The sequence below is a fragment of the Cupressus sempervirens genome, chromosome 6 (genome assembly GCF_028749045.1).
Source record: "Cupressus sempervirens isolate cs-2001-9-10 chromosome 6, ASM2874904v1, whole genome shotgun sequence".
NCBI classification, from domain to species: Eukaryota; Viridiplantae; Streptophyta; class Pinopsida; order Cupressales; family Cupressaceae; genus Cupressus; species Cupressus sempervirens.
In genome coordinates this window covers 239,436,081-239,457,392 of record NC_143123.1, presented here as the reverse complement: position 1 = coordinate 239,457,392, position 21,312 = coordinate 239,436,081, and positions in this window count along the sequence as shown.

The following is a 21,312-nucleotide window of genomic DNA, read 5'->3' as shown; positions in this document are numbered from 1 at the left end:
CTTTATCTTCAAAGGACTCTTTGCTAGATATAGAGTCATCCTAAAATAGTCCCTTATGTGGATATCATAGTCATCTATTGCATTCATCCAGTGATCCTCAACCACATCCTCATGCTAAAATGTGTTGCTAGCTAGATGTTGTACTTTTATGATGTTATCAAAATAGGGCAAAGGAGAATTATATTCTTCCAAGGGATATTGATCCCATTCACACTCAAAAGATAAAATATCTTGTCTTTGAACCATGCTGAAAGGTACTATAGTAATGGGCCATACCCAACATATTTTGTGTTGTTTCTTGACTCTATCATATGCAAACAAGAGTTGTCAAGCAATCTCTAGTAGAATAAGTCTATCACTAGGATACCTAGGGAGGTTCTTAGGCTTGATAGCCATATCTACTACCCTTAAATATGTAAATGTTTGAAACTAGATGTAATAGGCTTCAACTTCTAATACCTTAACAACTACCTCTTCTAACATCCTTTTTGCATAATTCCCTACTATGAATTGGATTATTGCAAATATGAAAGCATGATTCATAATCCTATATTCCTTGCTTTTCTCTGGAAGCTTCTTCTTTACTAGTTGAGGACATACAATATAGGGTCATGCATTTGCATCTTGCATGCTACCCCTCTTATAAAGCCCTGGATAATTTGTCGCTCTCATAGCTAGCAAGTATACCAAATATGATGTCATATAAAGTTTACAATTATTCCTAACCACTACCATCTATTCACCCAAGTTCTCACTAAGAATAGAAGTCCAATTAATTGGTATCTTAGCCATCTTGATAGTCTCAATGAAATGGACCATCCGTATGTTCAAATATCTAGAAATGGGAAAACCCATATCTCTACTCAAGAGTATGATAGAATATCCAATATCCTTCTTCACATATCCTCTTGTCATATCCACTTTTCCTACTTTTTGACCTAGAAGAGTCTTCTTGATGAGGTATGATGACTGTATCATTTTAGAAGCTTCGTCAATATGTTCCCTATACCATCTCTTGGCTTGGTGATAAGTCAGTTTGATAAATTGATCCACCCTTGGAAGATGGAACACCTCTATATTGTTGGGTTAGAGATTGAGGATGATCTCTCTAGTTATGCTCTTCATGACACTTTCTTTGGGAACACATTTTTTTGCTAGTGCCATAATTAGCTTTGAAGATTGTAGTGGCATCAGATGAGATGCTACATTAACTAGTCTAGAGCAAATTAGAGTGAATATCATTAGTGATATTTTTGAGGTTTTGTTGCATAGTGTTAGGAATGCACCCAAATTTGTGTGACCTAGTTCAAAGTCCCAGATCTTTGAATAGTCATCTTGAAAGTGTAACTTCGTTGGAACATCTTGAAACTTAAACAGCATGGGCTTTGGGACCATATTTACTAGAAGGGAGGATGATGAAGAATCCATTGAATCTACATAAAAAGAATTTTTATTAGTTTGGAGTTGAAGAAAAATTAATAAACTCAAACCCTAACACAGACACGAACAAAACCCAAAAATCCTACTAATTAAAAACACCTAGAAACCTAATTTTAGCACTTTTTTGCAAAAAAGGGCACACCTAGTGCACTTGATAGGTGGAACTGGTGTTCCTTTCATCATTTTACTATATGGAATGTGCAAAAATGCACTTCATGGAGTGTGCTGATTTGCACCCTATATTAACTTAGTTGTAAAAAAAGGTGTTTATTTTAAGGGTGTAGTAGTGTACCTGATTAGGTGTGCTACTGTGCACCTTAATTTGGATTTTGTTTATGTTTTTAAGTTTTTTAAAGGTCTTTTGCATTTTAGAGGAAAAAAGGTGCACTACTATGCACCTTTTTTGAATTCTTAACATTGTTTGTGTTTTTGTATAGGGCAAAAGTGGAGGAGATGCAATTGTTGAGGTGTGGTGGTGTGGTTCCGAGCATGAAGAGATGAAGGAAAGGAACCAAGTGAAGGTCCCTAGGTTATATAGACCTAGGGTCCTAAAAACCCCTTGGTGTTGTGTAGCTACGCAACACCAAGGGTGATTAGGACCCTAGGTCTATATTACCCGAGGATTGTAGCTACACTGCACCAAGGGTGATCCCCTTTACTAAGCACCTTGGTGCACTAGTGCACCTGGAGAGGTGCACTGGAGTGCCTTTTTTTCTTTTCAAAAAGAGATATGCTCTTTGTAATTTAAATTTTAGAAATTGGGTTTTCCCATTAGGACCCAGTCTTGACCATAAACACTAAATAAAACCCAAAAAAGACTTAGACCCTCGACTAGGGATCTAGAAAGCCAAAAAATAAAGTAGGGGATCCTCATTTCTAGGAAAAATGGAATGTGTGTTGTGGAAACTTAAAAAATAATCTTTCAAAAAAAATGTTTGACAAACTTAGTGAAAATTTAGGTTAATTTATTTTGGGTTCTCTAGTAGGGCGCTACATTCCTTGGTATAGGTGGCATTAATATTGGAGCTTTATCCAAGTAGTCTTTGCTTTGATCTATGTTCTTCTAATAGTCTTCATTCAAAATACATGTGGATCCTTTGTGTAAGTTTTTTTTGAATGGTTGTGCCTTACTAATTGTGAGATGAATCTCCTAATAGATTAAAGACATCCTTGTAGACTTCTTAGCTAACTGATGTTCTTAGGAGTAGATATTTTCATAGTAGCTTGTACTTTTTCTAGGTCAACCTCTATGACTTTTGTAGATATGATGTAGCCTAGAAATTTCCCTAATGTGACACCAAAAGAACATTATTTTGGATTTAACCTAAGTTGAAATTGTTCTATGTGGTCCAATATCAAAGTCAAGTCATCAAGGTGTACATCCATTTTCTTGGATTTAGCTAATGTGTCATCAAAATAATCTTCCATATTCTTATGCATCATGTTGTGGAAGATAGTAGTCATGGCTCTTTGGTAAATGGCTTCTACATTCTTTAACCAAAATGGCATGGCATTCCAATAGAAAGTACCCCATGCAAAGGTAAAATTCATTTTCTCTTGATCTCTAGGGCCAATTTCAATTTGATTGTATTCAGAAAATCCATCCATTAAGGAATACATTTCATATCTTGCAGTCATGTCCACTATCATGTCTATGTTAGGAAGTGGAAAATCATCCTTAGGGCATGCTTTATTCAAATCTTTGAAATCTATGCACACACAAATGGACTTATCATTTTTTGTGATAGGTATAATGTTTGAGGTCCATTCAACAGTGTCAATAGCTTGGATGAAGTTTGCACTTAAAAGATTTTCTAGTTCTACTTTAACCAAGAGAGAAACATGTGTGTGCATCTTTCTCAATTAATCCTTGACAAGTCTAACACCAAGAAAAATAGATAAGTGATGCATGATAAGATCTATGTCTGGGCCAAACATATATGAATAAGTCCATGCAAATGTTATCTTCTTCTATTGTAAGAACTTAGTGAATTTCTCTTTTTTCTCAGTCAATAGTGATTAAGCAATATGAATAACCTTAGCAAACTCTTCTATACCAAGATTTATATGCTATGTAGGTTCAATGAGAACTAAAGTTCTATCTTGAAAATACCTTGATAAACTACCAAGCACATCATCCTTGGGAACCTTGAAGAGGTTTTCACCCTTGGATATGTCTTTATTTTTACTATTTTGAGGTTCAAACACTACCACAAAGTGGCTTTCACCATCTCAATGCTTGTTTTTCATTTTTTTCCTTTATTTTGTGATCGAGGTACTTGATGTCTATTTCTATCATGTTAATTGCTAGTTCACTAGTGGAAAACACCATTGGTTAAATGGTGTTTAGGTAGCAAGTAATCTCATAGTCATTCTAAAAAGATGGTAGCTCTAGTCTTTGGTGTTGAATAGACAAATCTATAAGATTGGTATGTATGAGTGAGAGGGAAGTAGAAGCTTTGAGATTTTTTATGTGGAAGGAATCTTTAGTGAATCATCTCTAGTGACAATTTGCTTGAGATAATATTTAACCCATCACCATTGTCTATTAGGACTCATTGCATATGAGTGAAAAATATTTAGACTTTGATGTGGAGAGCTAGGTTATGGGGATGAATAGGTGACTTGTCATCTTCTTTAGAGAATGTGAGATAGTGAGGTAAGGAAATATGATTGACCATAGCTTGGAATCACTCGACATCAATATTCATGGGAACATTAGCTGTGTATAAAGCTTTTATCAAGAATATCCTTGTGTAAAGGAGATAATTCTAGAAACTCAAAGATGGAATTTTTCATAGGGGTTTGCTAAAACTAATTGACAAGAGCATAACTTGATATGACTAGAATAGCCATCTATTTGGAGGAAGAGACATTCTTAGGATCATTTTCTACTTTGAGAAAAACCTTGTATTTCCCCCTAGTGACAACCATGAGTGTTTCACCATGTGAAGAGGATGATTTTGCCACCTTAAGAGTTACCATAGACCTAGTGTCTCTATAAGCTTGTTAAGAATTGTGTGTCTTCAAGACTACCTTAGGCTTCTCATCATCAGTATCATAGTTAGGTTCCATGTTAAATTTAGGACCCATCATGCATATATGTTCAACAAGTTCCAACATGTTAATGAGATTTTTTGTATTAGTGCAGGTGTAGTTGATCTTGGCATCATGATTTTTCTTGTTAACATGAGACGATTCTCCTTCTTTTTATTTAGGTAATGATTTATTAAAGGATTTTTTATCCAAATTTTTAGCCAATCCATCAGTAAAAACCTTTCCTCCATCAATGAGGTCTTCGATAACATCCTTAACCTTGATTTTTTTTCAGTGTTATGTCCCTTACTCCTATGATAGTTGCAAAAATGGTCATCCCTCCACCAAGTAGGCTTGATGGGTGGGTCATTAGCATAAATATATTGTTAGAAATTAAGGTATTTAGGACCATCTCATTTGATTCTACCATCGGTGTGTAGACATTTTTTGGTTTAGATGACTTCTTAGTTTTGTCAAAGAATTGAGGTTTTGAAGTCTCTTGTTTTTTAGAAACATAGATTGAATTAGGGAGGTTGAAGGCTGACTACTTGGTCTTAGGAGCATGCATTACTCCATCATTGACAATGAACTTGTTTTTTTTCTAAGGTTTATTTTTGTCCTTTCCATTCTTATCTTTATTAGCATAATGTCACTCTTCTTAACAAGAACATCCTCAATATGGTAAGTACTTTTGATCATGTCATTGAAGGATGCAAATAATTGTTCTCTAAGGTCATAGTATAGTTTAGGTACAAGTGTGATGAAAAAGATATCAATATTCTTAGCTTTAGTAATCTATCAAGGGTACCTTAAGTTTAAGGATCTCCAACGTTGGAGGTATGTAGCATAGGGCTCATCTTATTTTGCTTGATGTTGCATAAGTCCAACATAGTGATGGGATGTTGAATATTATAAGAATATTGTTGAATAAACCATTGTGAATTTTTTTTTAATAACTTGAGAGGAGGTAGCAACTTTGTAAACCATTCCTTAGCTTGGCCCCTCAAGCTCCTAGGAAACAACCTCATAAGATAAGCGTCTTCCTGCATAAAATCCATGCTAAGAGTGTAGAAGTGTCAAACATTATCATGGGGATCACCATTTCCATCATATTTTTCATATTTAGGAACCTCTATATCCCTAGAAAATGGGACCATGTAAATACTTCTATCAAATGAAAGTGCACATATAGATTCTACAAAAGATGTCTTAGGTTGTTCTTTGGAAAGTTGTAGTTGAGCAAGCTGATTTTTGAGCTCTTGCATTTCTTCTCTCAAAATTTCAGCCTCAGTGGGTTCCCATTTTTAAATGATTCTTTGGACATCAAAGTCACAGGGGAGTTTCCATCCCCTAGATGTTATGTACCATAAATATTGGTCACCATTTTGTTCTAAGGCTTTTAGCATTAGCCTTTGGGAAACCTCATCTTGTTCAAATTGCATAATATCTTTTCTAGTGATTTCATCATTGACCTCACTTTCATGATGTGACTATGAGTGTCTATGTGATGATGGACATGCTCCTACATTTATTCTAAGAGGTAAAGGTGGTGTTTTATTTCCATGATTGCCACCAACATGCTTACTATCAAAAGGATTACTATAGTAACCATGTCTATTTTCAACATTATGTGTATGAGTGTTTGTTTTAGCTTGATGATAATATCTTTCTCTAGTGGCCATGCATATGGCCTCTTGTAGTCTATCTTTATCTAAACATTCTTATTCTTCTTTATATGAAAAGAGTTTCTCTAGGTGACAATTCCTCTTTTTGGGATGCATGGTGAGTGACACACTATCTTCATCCCTAGGAGTATCAAAGAGAGTATTGAAAGGGTTCTCAAAGCTATAGAGTAGATTATACCAAGTGTTAACCTCTTCTAGCTTATTAGAAATAGGTTTTTCCCCACAAGATTATTTACAAGGATGCCTAGTTAGATTTATCAATTTCTCAAAGGTGAATGGAAGATGAGTTCCTTGACTAACTTGGAATCTAGTCATATTTGACATGTAAGGATGTCTTTATCTAATAGGATGAAATAAAGCTTTTCAAATTCCAATTTTATATGGTCAAGAATGACCACATGTCAAAGATAAAACAAGTGAGTGGCTTGTCAAGAGTGCTCAAGAATTTATAACACTAATGACTCAAGACAAGAAGATAAGCAAGAAGATAGATAGAAAGTAGCTACAATAGTGAGGTAATCTAATTTCAACAAGTTATCATTAGTGAAATTTTAGCTCATATTTGATAAACTAGATCCATCTCTTCAACTTAGAACAACACCTAACATGAAGATTTTAAATCAGATTTGGGTAGGATGAAGTGACAACAGCCCTGAATCAGCTATGAAAAAATTCTAACTCAGTTTTGGAAGTGATAGAGGTCAGGTAATATTTCTCAAAAAACCAGATGATGCAAGTTCAAAAATATTTATCACACAATAGACCTTTCTATAGTTGCATGATACTTCTAGTTTATGCAATAATTTTCAAAGAGTAGTGTGATAGCCTTTATAACAAGCATGCGATGGATTTGTTAATAATCATGAAATACTTTAGTAGGTGTAAAATATTGCACAATATTTATCAAAATGTTGTCCAATAAAGGGCTAGTGAATTATAAAAATGGAACTTAAAGCTTGAAAACCCTATGTTTCTGTTTGATTTCTTGAATGTCTAAGACACAAATGCAGCATTGATAGTTTATTACTTCAGTTTTCAGTAGAAAACACCATGGTTGGAAGAGAGTAAGGGAAATGAACATGTCTCAAAAAATTAGACAAGGGCCAAAGCAACCTTTCCAACACAAGCAATTGGGATATCAAAAGAAAATTCCTATGAATGTTAATGAGATGTTTGATGTTTGAGAAAATTTACATAGGTCTTTTCACATCCTGAGAAACATTCCATGAAATACTACCTACAATCATGTTTCATTAATTGACACCTTGGACCATGATTTATTCCCCTTTGACTCACACAAAGTGGTTTTCCATGACATATATTGGCTTTGTCATGGTGGTGTTATTAGCACAATCGAGGGGACAGGTGATCTAGATAGTCCACTAGGATTGGTCCTTGCACCAAGATGTTGAGCAAATAAATAAGGTAGCTTCTATCCTATGGTGTTTAGAAATAGATTTGATTCATAGCACTCTCTTTTCTCCCAATATGAGACACCTTACCTTACAGAAAATAATGGACCTAGTAGCCAAAAGAGTACCTTAAGAATTCCCACCTAGTGGTTTCCTCATGGTCATAATCCTACAAGAACCTTCACTAGATGGAGACAAGTACTACATATACCAAGGTTTCCTGTCCTTGATAGATTTGATTTTATAGTGGGTTGGAATATCTAGGTTCACTTGTCCCCACTTGGGTCACTCCTCTTGATCTCTAAAGAGCAGGACCGCTAAAGATAATATCTCCCTAGCAAAAAAATAGATCGACTTTTGGAGGTCAAGATTTATGATTCACCCCAATGATGAAGATCATACTCTCCTATTCCAATTGCTTCCCCCAAACACACTGAGAAAGTTAGTTTACCCCTTACTTCACCTTGGCACATCAAATGGGTCAAGATTTCTAATTCACCAAAAGCTGAAGAGCATACTTGCCTGCCAAGTGAAAATCTTTTAGTGGAGTGAGTGATTATGTTTCTATGCAAAATGAATAACTAGTATATTGCCACATGTAAAATGAAAGAAATACAAGTACACTTTGTTTTTCTTTTTCTTTTTTCTTTTTCTTTTAGGAAGCCCTACAAACAAGATTTAGTAGCCTTTTAGCATAAGGTCTTTGACATGTGTTCTTTTATAGAAATTTTGAAAGAAATTTTAGATCAACCCTACAAAACAATGTGTTAGTCCAACAAAGGGTTAGTCCAAAATGAGATAAAAACATATAATATACCTCTATTAGATAGTGAATAAACCTAGAAAATCTAGAGAAATAATGTCAAGGACTCAAAAATGATCAAACAACTCAAACAATAGTAAGTTTCAAACAAGGCAATCTTTTTTTGCTGACATAATATCGTATGATACTTTCAGTAGATAGAGGCAATATTTTTTCTCTATGTGATATTCCTTAGTATGCCCATGTTATATAATTGACAATATTGGTTTGATAGTTATTTGAATAGTTGTGTGATACTTAAACTAGTAAAGTATCACACTATAGTACTAAGAAATATCATATGATACTGGTAAAGTATTGCATGATAATTATGATTACAAAGAAAAAAAGTATAGAAACAACAAGTAAAAATTCATGATTAAATGGAGCTAGAGAGGTAAAATAGAAATGTTCCACCCTATGGTGGATGCCAAAAATATACACTAATAAAGAACACTCCTCTAAACCCTTCTATCCAAGGTATTCCATGTGATGGAGAGCTTGAATGGTGGTTTAGAGCTCCCTAGTTGTTGAGTGCAAGAGTAATACAAATAAGCATAAAGAGAGCTCTCAGCTAAGCCTTAGGAATGCAACCCTCGCTAGTAAAGCACAAGAAAGGAGATTTCTTAGATGAGAAAGAGTGTTAGTGTCAAATAAATCTTGAGTATACAAGGAAAGGATGAATGTATGCTAGAATGAGATGTACAATGCAACTAATCTAAGAAAAATGAGAGTGTTACAAACATATTCATTAAGATATGTGATCTATGCTATTACAAAAAAACTAAACTATTCTAGTATAAGTATTAAAAGAATGAGACAAGAAGATAGAAGTTCTCTACAAGATGATCTAAGAAGACCTATAAGTAAACTTGCAACATCACAATAGCTCAAAATTGGGATCCTTAGATAAGGAGAGAGCTCTCCATTTCAAAGGTGTATGAATGGTTGAGATCAAGATCAAGGAGTTGATGATCAAGGGTGGGCATTGAATTTTAGCATAATCCATGTGCAAGATCATTTCCAAAAATGAGAAAGAGTTGACTTTTAATGTGAGAAAAAGTCTTTTCTTTCAATTTATAAATAGGAAAAAGACTTTATGTGTGCACATTAGAATGGGTTGGAAGAATGGGGTCTTTTATTTGATTAAAATGGGACATTTTATTTTAATCAAATATGGACTTAGAATATTATAGTCAAACTTGTTAGAGTGGGTTTTTTGTTGCACCAAAAGACTGATCTATCAATGCCTGATACAACCACTCAACTTATCATACATAGCAAGTGGTCAAGGCCTTGTCACAAACCTTAAGGGGAGAACTGAATTTTTTCTAATAATCCCCCCCTCAAAATTACCTAAGGGTATAAGGATTTGAACATGTGACGAAGCTCTAATACCAATTTTTAGAGTGAGTTTGTCATTGCAACAAAAGATTGATCTATCAATGCCTGATACAACCACTCAACTTATAGTACATAGGAGGCAGTTAAGCCCTTATCACGAATCTCAAGGGGAGGATTGAATGAATTTCTAACAAAACTATACGTTAAAATAAAATAAATTAACTTTTAAAAATTTAGCCTAGGTAAATGATTAAATAATTTAGACAAATTGTTGATAAGTGGGCTAATAGTCTTAATGACCATGATTAGGTGATTATAAATATATTCCATCACCAAAAGAATGATGACTTAAAAACTACAAGTGCAATAGAATAAAGTAATGTAGGATCATCATGGGTATAAGGGAAATATTACATCACTCAAATATTTCTATTTCTAATTTCCTAATTTTGTGTGTCCAATAAGGGCTATTCTTCTGCAAAATTTCTATTTGTGACAACTTGTAAATTTGAGTAAGTTGGTATTATGTGCCTAGATTTTTCTAATCTCTATGTGGAGGTTCATCTTAGTCATCTTAGCCTACCATATGAGTTTTATTTTCACATCATATGGATTACTAGAGTTATTATAGATTTTTGGTATGAATTTTGCTTATCCAAAATTTAGGTCCAACGATGAAGGCCTAAATGGCTATAAAATGAGGGCAAACCTTAAAAAATGGATGCTTGTATAATTAACTACTATAAATTTATTCAAGGATTCCAAAATTGGGTTATAAGTGCTAGAATATATAGTCCACTAATATAAATAAAGGGTGGGGGGGGTGCTAAATCAGTTACCCAACTAATATCACAAATATCAACCTTATTAATCTTTAACCATATGAGAAATATATTAAGAAACTACAATAGTATACTCATGCACAATAACACCAAATATGTTAATTAAGGAAACCATTGATTAGAGTGAAAACCCTAGTGGGGATGATACCCACAAGATGATGTACTAATATTAATATTCCTTGTTAGAGGATGGACCCTGTTAGGATTCTATAGCAAGATTTAGTACATATTAGTCGATGCTAGGAGAATTTGAATCATTTTTAGGAGATTGCAACCCTATTAGGAGTTGTGCCAACCTTGTTAGGAGTTGTGCTAACCTTGTTAGGATTTGTAGAAGATAGATGGACCCACTAACCAAATAAATTTAAGGAAAGACCAATGAACCTACTATTCAAATGACTTACGTATTATTCCTTGAAGAATAACAAAAATGAATAGTACTTCCTTCCTCTTTCTTTGTACTATCAACCAAACTTTTGCTCCTTCTGATCTTGTAACTAGACCAAAAATATCATATCCAATAATCCCTTGGATCGCTTACTTACATTCACCAAACACTCTTCTCCTTTTCACACTTTGCATTAAATACAATGATTACTTATACATACAAACAAGGAAAACATCTTTCCTTTATACCTCTCTTCAAAATAATTCCTTGAGTTAGCCTTAAGGATTACCCAATTAATTATAATAAAATAATTAATGAATTCATAATTACAATAGCACTGTTAGCTCACAATCTATGCAACTTATCACATGTATGAAAAATAGGGCTTGCACATTCACTTTTGGCATCATCAGACTATCTTGTGTCACTAGCTGAACATAGATCTCTAGATTATATCTCTATTAGAAGATATAATACAAATGTTAGAAGCTACTTCTTAGGTACTCTATCTCTATACCACTCTTTGTAAATTAGGAATATCTTGTATACATATTTGACCTAGGTGTTGCACATTAAACCTTAACATTAGGAACTATATAGAACATATCCATGAATGCACATCACTATATATTCAAAACATTGTCCATACAACTAAGATCTTTGTCTGCTGCTCTTTGAATATTCACAAACTTATTGCTATGTTGACATCAATGAGAAACACAATCATGAATGCAACATGTCAATCTCCCCAAATATTATAGCAATGCTTAGGATACTCCCCCAAAGGAATACCATCAACATTCATGCTAACAATCTCCCCCTTTGGCATTGATGGAAACATAGATGAAAAATGTCTAAGTTCCAAGAATACTAAATAGTACTCTATTGTTGTCATTCTCATCTTTTCAAATCCTCTTCATCAATCAAATCTAAAAACCTTTGGAACATTGATATGTTCTGTGTCTTCATAAATATTTCTAAATCTCCCTAATGGAGATATGAAACTATCTCTCCCCCATTCAACTAGAGGATGTTTTCCATATACTCTCTCCCCCATTGACATCAATGATAAAGGTCTTGTTATGTCAATTTACCACTTCAATTTATAATTAGCTCAAGTCTCCAAAGACACTATTCAATATCAAATACCAAGAGTCCTCATAGACTCAACTCATCATAGATACTCCCCAATATGGGAATCATCAACATTCAGTCTAGTCTAACAATAATTCTATATGCCACTAGATTGATGCATTCTCTACATCATCTACTTAGAAGTAGGCAAGGGCATAACCCCAAGCCTACCTCTTAAGTACTCAAATGTATCTTTAGGTAAGCACTTTGTAAAGATATTTGCAATCTAATCTTTAATACTCACATATTCCAATCTTATCTCTCTTTTTTCTACCTTCTCTCTCAAGATGTGATACTTAATAGATATACGCTTAGTCTTAGAATGCAACACAAGATTCTTAGACATATTATTGTACTTGTGTTATCAAAGTATATGATAAAAGGTTCTATAAACTCAATCCCAATATACTTCAATATTTGTTCCATTCACACTACTTGATTCTAATTATTTTCTACTACTACATACTCTACCTTAGCAGTACTCTGTGAAATGCAATCTTGTTTCATGTTTAGCTAAGAAACCAACCTTCCTCCAAGAAAAAAATGATCCACTACTGGTGCTCTTTTTTTCATCCTTACTTCCTAGCCAATCTACTTCAGTATATGCACATAGAGTGAAATCACTTGATATTTCATACCATATTCCATAATTAAATTTTCCTTTTATATATCTTAATATCCTCTTTATTGGTACATAATGATACTCCTTAAGACCAGCTTGAAATATAACTACAATCCCAACTGCATTTTCTATATCTAGTCTGGTGTGAGTTAGTTACTATAAACCTCCAATCATGGATCCATACTTCTTCTGCTCAACTATAGGTGTATCATCCATGCTAAATAACTTGTGACCAATTATCATTGGTGTACCAATGGGATTGCAACTTTCCAAGCCAAATATCTTCAACAATTCTTTCAAATAGTTCAGCTGTGAAATAAAAATACCATCACTATTCTTTACAATTTGCAAGCCTAGAAAAAACTTCCTTTCTCCTATTATACTCATTTCAAACTCATTCTTCATTTCTTTAGGCAACATATCACTTGCTTCATCATTAACTCCAAATATTATGGCATTGACAAATATTACTATTATCAAGAAACCATTCTTATTTTCTTTCAAGTACAAGTTATCATTTTCCATACCTATAACAAATCCAAGCTTTTCAAAATACTTATCCAACCTTGCATACCAAGTTCTAGGTGCTTTCTTTAGGCCATATAGAGCTTTCTTTAGTCTACATACCATATATTTATTTTCTATTAGAGGGAAACCTTGAGATTGCTCAATGTATACCTCTTCTTCAAGTTCTATATTTAGGAAAGATGATTTAACATCAAAAATATTCACCAAAGCTATTTCTTCTATGACTCATCTTTCTTAACCAATTTAGGCTCATTATCTTTATCATCAGAGTTATTCAAGAATCTTTCCATAATAGCTTTAAATTCTTCATCTTCATCAAAAAGTGAGATCTTTCTAAATTTTCTTACCCTCCTAGGACATATGGATGAAAAATGATCAAACTCTTTACATTTCCAACAATTTTATTTTTCCATACCTTCTTGCTCTCTTTTCATAAGCAGATCAATACCTTGCTTGATCTTTATGTCTTCTTTGAATTTGGATCTATCTTTACTTATGCCTATATTATTTCTAATGCAACAAAAGAATTTTGGATGTATAAAATTGATGCTCTATTCTTTAGAAAAATCTAATAAATATCCAAGAATCTCCATCTTTTGGCTGTAAAAAATTCCTCTATCTGACTTAGGACTATCTTTTTTGAAATGATTCACCATTGATCTCCCAAAGCTATTAAGCTTTTCCTTCAAGAAGCTGAAGCTATGATACCAATTATTAGAATATATAGTCCACTAATATAACTTGCGGGGGGGGGGGGGGGGGGGGGGGTGGTGTGGGGGGGTGAATTAGTTATCTAGCTAATATCACAAATATCAACCTCATTAAACTTTAACCATATGGGCAATATAATTAGAAACCACAACAACATGCTCATGCACAATAACACTAGATATGTTATCTATGGAAACCCTTGATTAGAGTAAAACCCCTAATGGTGATGATACCCACAAGATGCTGTACTAATATAAATATTCCTTGTTAGAAGATGGACCTTTAGGAGTTTATAATAATATTTAGTACACATCAGTCCCTATTAGGAGACATTGAATCTTTGTTAGGAGATTCAAACCCTATTAGAAGTTGTGCCAACCCTGTTAGGAGTTGTAGAAGATAGATGGACCCACTATCCTAAAAAATTCAGGGAAAGACCAATGAAACCACCATCCAAATGATCTTTATATTATTCCTTTCAAAATAATAGAAATGAATAGTACTTCATTCCTCTTTCTCTATCTTGTCAACTATACTTCTTCTCTTTCTAATCTTGTAACTAGATCACAAATCTTGCATCCAATAATCCCTTGAATCACTTACTCATATTCACCAAACACTCTGATAATTTTCACACTTCACATTCAATATAATGATTATTTCTATATAAAAGCAATGAAAACATCTTTCCTTTATACCATATCTTCAAAATAATTTCTTGAGTCAGTCTTGAGGTTTTCCCAATTAATTATAATAAGACAATTAATTAATTCATAATTAATATAGCACATTCAACTCACAGTCTATGAAAATTATCACATATGTGACACTAGGGCTTGCACATTCATTGATATCATCATTAGACTACCTTATGTCACTGATTGACTACACATCACCAAATTATATATCTGTTAGAAGATATAATACAAACATCAGAAACTACTACTCAGGTACTCTATCTCTGTACTACTCTCTATAAATTAGACATATATTTTGTACATCTTCAACTCAGGTACTATGCATTAAACCTTAACATCAAGACACTATATAGAACATGTCCATGAGTGTGCATCACTAGAGAATAAAAAAAATTATCCATATAACTAAGATCTATGTTTGCTACTATGTCAGTCTTTACAAACTTACTTCTATGTTACATCAATGACAAACACAATAATGAATGCAACATGTAAATCTGCAGAAGTATTCTAGAAATTCTTAGGATATTCCCCCAAAGGAATACCATCATCATTTATGCTAACAATAATAACCCATCAGGTCAATTTTTTTTGAGTTATGGTCTCTACAAGTGGGCCATCCAAAGGTGTAATTTGTAAATTGTCTTGATCTGACCATATGTAATATAGTGTAATAAATAATATAACATGAGTTTGGTCAGCCTCAAGGGTTAGAACTTAGTGTTTATAACCTTCTTGAGTAGTGAAAATGCCTATACAAGGAAGGCTCATAGGCTGTCTAGGGAAGTTCTGGGTGATAGTAGTAGCTCTGTCTTATAGACTATTGTAAGGAAGGTGCCCATGTGGGTTTTCATGTTGTAATTCATAACTCTATATTCGTGAAAATAATAGGATTCCTATATTTTGTTCCCTTGAAATGTGTTATTTTTATGCTTTTGATGTGTTTGTAATATTAAGGGGAGAAACCTTCATAAAGTTCTATTAGAGTTGGAATTATTAGGTGTGTAAATATAACACTAACTATGAGGTAGTTTGCAACAAGACCATTGTTTGGAAAAAGTGTGTGGACAAATCATTGACTGTGAGGAAGTTTTCACTAGGGTTTTAATAGAAGAGAAAAAATCTATCCAGAAAGAGTGTGTGATGTCAGAGGTGTTACTCTTGAGGTTAGAGCCCTCTAGAGAGAAACACCAACATTTCAAGAAAAAAATCATAGAGGGATGAATCTTATTGTGAGATTCAATATAAAATAAAAGGAGGATACATTAATCAGGAAGAAGAGGAACTTTTGAGCTGATAAGAAGAAATATTTTTTAGGGCCATTTCCAAGGTTGGAAAAAGACCTAAGTTTGAGGTTCCTATATTTTTGGGAAATCTTAACCAAGAGGAATTGATCATGTAATGCCCTGCCCAGAGATCCTTGGAACAAGGTTAAATACAAGCCAAGAATTTTTTTACAAGTGTATCAGCACGTGAGAACAACATACATAGATCACAAAGATCGCAACAGATGAATAATCAACAAACAAACACCAAAGATCTCCAAGTGTCACCACTGACAAAAACATAAAGAAGAAAACATAAGAGATCAACCAAGCTAAAAGAAAAAAGATGACTCCTAAAAATTGGCTAAGCCTAAAATCTTGAAATTTCCTAGAATCTTGATCTTAGCCTATAGAGTTCTGGAACCTATCTCAAATGAAGCATCCCATATAATTAAAATATATCTTAAGTATAAGGAAAACTTAAATGATATATACTTTAAACCCCAAAGGACTGAAAATTAAAAGACATAGAACTATATTTGAATAGAAACATTTTGAATCCAAAATGTGACACCATAGGATTGAAGAACATTGAAGAGGGTATCTGAAACACTTCCCAAAAAGTTTAGGTCTTACTAAAAAGTACCCACTACCCACCCACACAGGCTTTTACAATTTCTAGGTGATTCTCTAAATCAACACTAGGCAATACTTTCTAGTATCACATGATACTTCTAAAGAAGGAGAGTGACATTTTCAGGGATGAGGTGATACAATTCACAAGGGCATGTGATACTTTAAGAGTATCATATGATAGTTCTTCAAAGGGGGTGTAGTACTAGAAAATATTGCATGATAAAACTCTAAGAGGTGTGCAACACCATCGGGGAACACACAATACAATCCTAATGGATGTGTGGCACTTTATTATATCACATCATGCTGACACATGGTTGCCTACGTAAAATAAGAAAAGACCTAAGGAAAACAAAAAAGGTAAAATAGAGTATAAAACCTCCACACCAGGGAGTACCAAATCCATGATTTGATGCATAAACACTCAAATATAATACAGAAGGAAAAAAACAACAATTAACCATCTAACCAATAGTAAGAAGGAAAAGTACAGAAGGAACATCACAATGTACTAAAAGAAATATTGCAATAAAAAAAAAACTATGTACGTGGTTCCTTCCAACTACTAATAGCATCATAAGACCATCGTGGACCCTAGCCATCCCCCATAGGTAATATTCCAAGCCACTAATCCAATCACTAGTACTATTGTAATAGGGATGTCACTACTAAACATGCTACAACATAAGCATAAGCAAATCTAACATGCTAGAAGTAAAGCATAAGATGATCTTACAAGTAGATAACATCACCTATCACATGCTAATCATCATAATAAGGAAATGCATCAAATCTAACATCATCTAAACATGATAAATAAGCATACTCTAGAACCCAAAGTACCAAGTGAAAACATTAAGTCATGATCACGCTAGAACAATATACTCTCTCTGTACACTAGTCCCCAGCAGTGGTATGGGTCGCTACCCCTCCCAACCATGTGACACCTATAGGTCCACGCCCATTGTGCTAATGGAGATAATGATCCAACCACAAACACACACATAACAACATCCATGGCTAACACACACATCAGGTAATATGATGACTGAATCAAAGACATAGACAATGCATAAGCTACGAGTCTTGGTGAGACATTCAATGGGCTACTATGTAGGGGCTGACATCATGGAGAGTCACTCGACATCGACAAGCCCAAGCTAGTATTGCTAACTCAGACTTCCCAATAGAAGGAGCACATTCTGAACCATTTTATTATCTTATGTTATTTATTACCACCCAATATTTTCATTTAGTTATCACTTAATAAAAGCTTCCTTCACCAACCCTTTGGGCACAATGATCACTAGGCTACAAGGTAGAAGCTTCCTCCATATGCTACACTACCCTACCCATGGAGTGCTCATAAGCATGTAAATTCCCAAACCAACCCCAAAGATCTTATTTCTAGAAATACCATAGAATACCAAGACTCACAAGTCACTCAGTAAATGTACGTGTATGTACTCTTGTCTGGTGCACCACCATCACAAAGATCAAAGCACGAGGAATGGATGAAAAAATAATGTAGGAAGTTACTCAATCAAACATAAACTCAGGGGGATGGATGCAATGTGTATCCCAAAGCAACACAAAAGTGCAATAAAGGTCTGACTGATTTCCAAATAGATAATCTAGGTCCATGATCCAACCCATGCCAAGAAAACCCAAGAAAATAGGGTGGCACACAAAATGAGATAAAAAACCCAAAACTTGGAAATTTTTTGAAATTAAAATCCATTTGGTCTTTGGGTGCAAAAACCACAAAAATCCAAAAAATAAATGAGTTCGGGCATTGTATGTAAAAGTGGTTAGAACAGCGGCTCAAAAACAAAAACTCTCATCCCAAAACATGGAAAATGTTCATACTTGACCAACTAGGTAGAATCAACACACAAAAATAGAGGAGAACACTAGTTCTCAACCTCCTAACATACTACTACAAGAACCAAAAGCTAAAATAGAGCAAAAACAATAAAACAAGAAGGCAATACTTAACAAAAGGGGCAGAAATCAAAACTTGCAAAATAAAATAAATAATCTACTAAAATTGCTGAAAGTGATGGCAAAGAAAAAAATCCAAGAGCTAGATCCAATGAGACTAACCTCGTAGAATACCCACACTCACATCTCCCAGAACAAATAGAAATCAAATTCTTCAAAAGAGGATTCACAAAAAAGCTCTCAAATTTCTATTTCAAAAAGTGAGAAGTCCATAACAAAATCAGTTTTCCAATACTTATTCACTTTTTGAGTGAATAGTTGATTAGAATTAAAGCTCAAAAACCCAAAATCATGAAAAATCACTCTACACTTTCACAACAATATGAACCTCTAAATACATAGACATGATCCCTAGTAATCACATAATGTAGATGAGTTCAAATTTATTAATCACCAAAAGGTTTTAATTTAAACAATTAAAATAAGGATACATTGACCATATAGGGACAACATTGGTAAAATATGAATAACTGAATCACTAACTCCATTTACCACTACTAGGGATATAGTTCCTCCACACTAAAATACATGATCAAGTGCAATTGCATATAATATCATAGCTGAAGAAAAATGCATTAAATACCTAATTAATCCATTTACATCACTCATATTCGTAGAAAGTGTAAGGATATAAGAATGTAGTAAATTACCACAGCATAAAATCCAACTTGTAACATAATCAACAAATATGTTCAATAAACCATATAACCAGATATCATCATAGATCTACCATCATCTCAAAATAACATCAACATGAAAATGTGATAAACTAAATAGTATAGTAGTAAATCATCTATGGTACTAAATCAAAGTATAACATCTGACCCTTAAGTCATCATAAGGTATAAGTAATAAGAGTATCTAGTATCTCTCAAATCAAAATAAACAAGGTATAGACTATAAACATGAGAGGCACTACATCCTCCCCCACTAGCATAGGCTTCCTTCTGGAAGCCGATAAAAAGATAAGGGTATAATCCCCTTAGTCATGTAGCATCCTCCCAAGTCGTAGAGGTCTCATCACTTAGGTCTCATTAAACCCTTACCTGCTCTATGTCATGACCCTATAAGGTCAGCCTTTAGTGCTATTAGATACGAATGGGCTCCAAAGTAAGCTACTCATTCGCTACCTGCAAAGCATCCCAATCAAGAACATGGGTCACACCCGAAATATACTGCCTCAAAATAGAAACATGAAAAACATTGTGGATGCATGATAGGCTAGGTGGCAATGCTAGTTGATAAGCAACAAGATTAATTCTCTTAAGGATCTGAAAAGGTTTGACAAAATGTGGTGCCAACTTAGAGCATTTTCCATAATGGATGGGGCTCTTCCTTAGATGCACCCTCAAAAATACCCTATCACCAACATAAAAGTGACGATCCAACCTATGGACATTTGTATACTTCTTTTGCCTATCTTGACTAGTAATCAAATGCTCCCTAATGTAAACAACCTACTGTTCAATATCCTAAAGCATCTCTAGACCCAAAAGAACTTGGTCCTCCAAGTGATCCCAACTCAAAGGAGTACAACATGGTCTACCATAAAAGGCTTGAAAAGGTGACATGCCAAGATAACTATGATACTCATTATTGTATGCAAACTCAATGAGGTACAAATAGTCCTCCCACTTCACCTACCTATCCATATCATACATGTGAAGCATATCCTCTAGAACTTGATTCACTCCCTTAGTCTAACCATTAGTCTCTGGGTGATAAGCTAAACTAAAATTGAGCTGTAAGTGCAAAGCATGTTGGAGAGACATCCATAGTGTAGAAGTAAACACTAGATCTCTATCCAAAATAATGTGATGAGGAATCCCATGCAAACAAACAATATCCTCGAATAAAACATGTGCTAAAAAAGAATCTGTGTAGGATGCTCTCATGGGTGAGAAATGTGTTACCTTGGACAACTTGTCCATTGTCACCATGATACAATAATGTCTTCACAATGACATAGGCAACCCTATGATGAAATCAATGGATATCATATACCATTTCCACTCTAGAGTGGTATGTGGCTACAAAAGACCTGCCAGATGAATATTGCTCTGCCTTCACTCTTTGGTACTCAAGAAATCTAGGAACAAAATTAGCAATAGGGCATCTCATCCTTGCCAAAAAGTACAACTATTTGAAAATAGTATGCATCTTCTTAACTTTGGGATGTGCTAAATATGGTGCACAATGCACTTCTGACAAAACCAAGGTATGAAGATCACCCAACATAGGTACACAGATACACCCCATGTGATGCAATAGTCCATTAGAATCAAGCACATAACCTCAAAATATCCCCTCAAGGGTATGTCCATACTTGATCTCTACCATCACCTCCTAATACCAAGTGCCACTAGGCAAAGCCTCTAAGATATGGCCTCGCAAATCCACTCCCAGTGACATCACTAATACCTCATGTCGCCTTTTGCTCAAAGTATCTACAATGACATTCTCCTTCCCTTTAATGTAATGAACATCAAAGTCATACTTGCATAAGATCTCCATCCAACGATATTATCATGCATTCAAGTTTGGCTAAGTAAAGATATACTGCAAGCTCCTATGATTGCTATGAAACTCAAACCTGTGTCCCAAAAGAAAATGCCTCCAATAGAAAAGGGCATGCACTATAGCCATGAGTTCCAAATCATGAGTGGGGTAGTTCAGCTCATGGTCCTTGAGTTTCCTAGACTCATATACAATCACTCGACCATCATGCATCAACATCACACTCATGCCTTCCAACAAAGCATCTT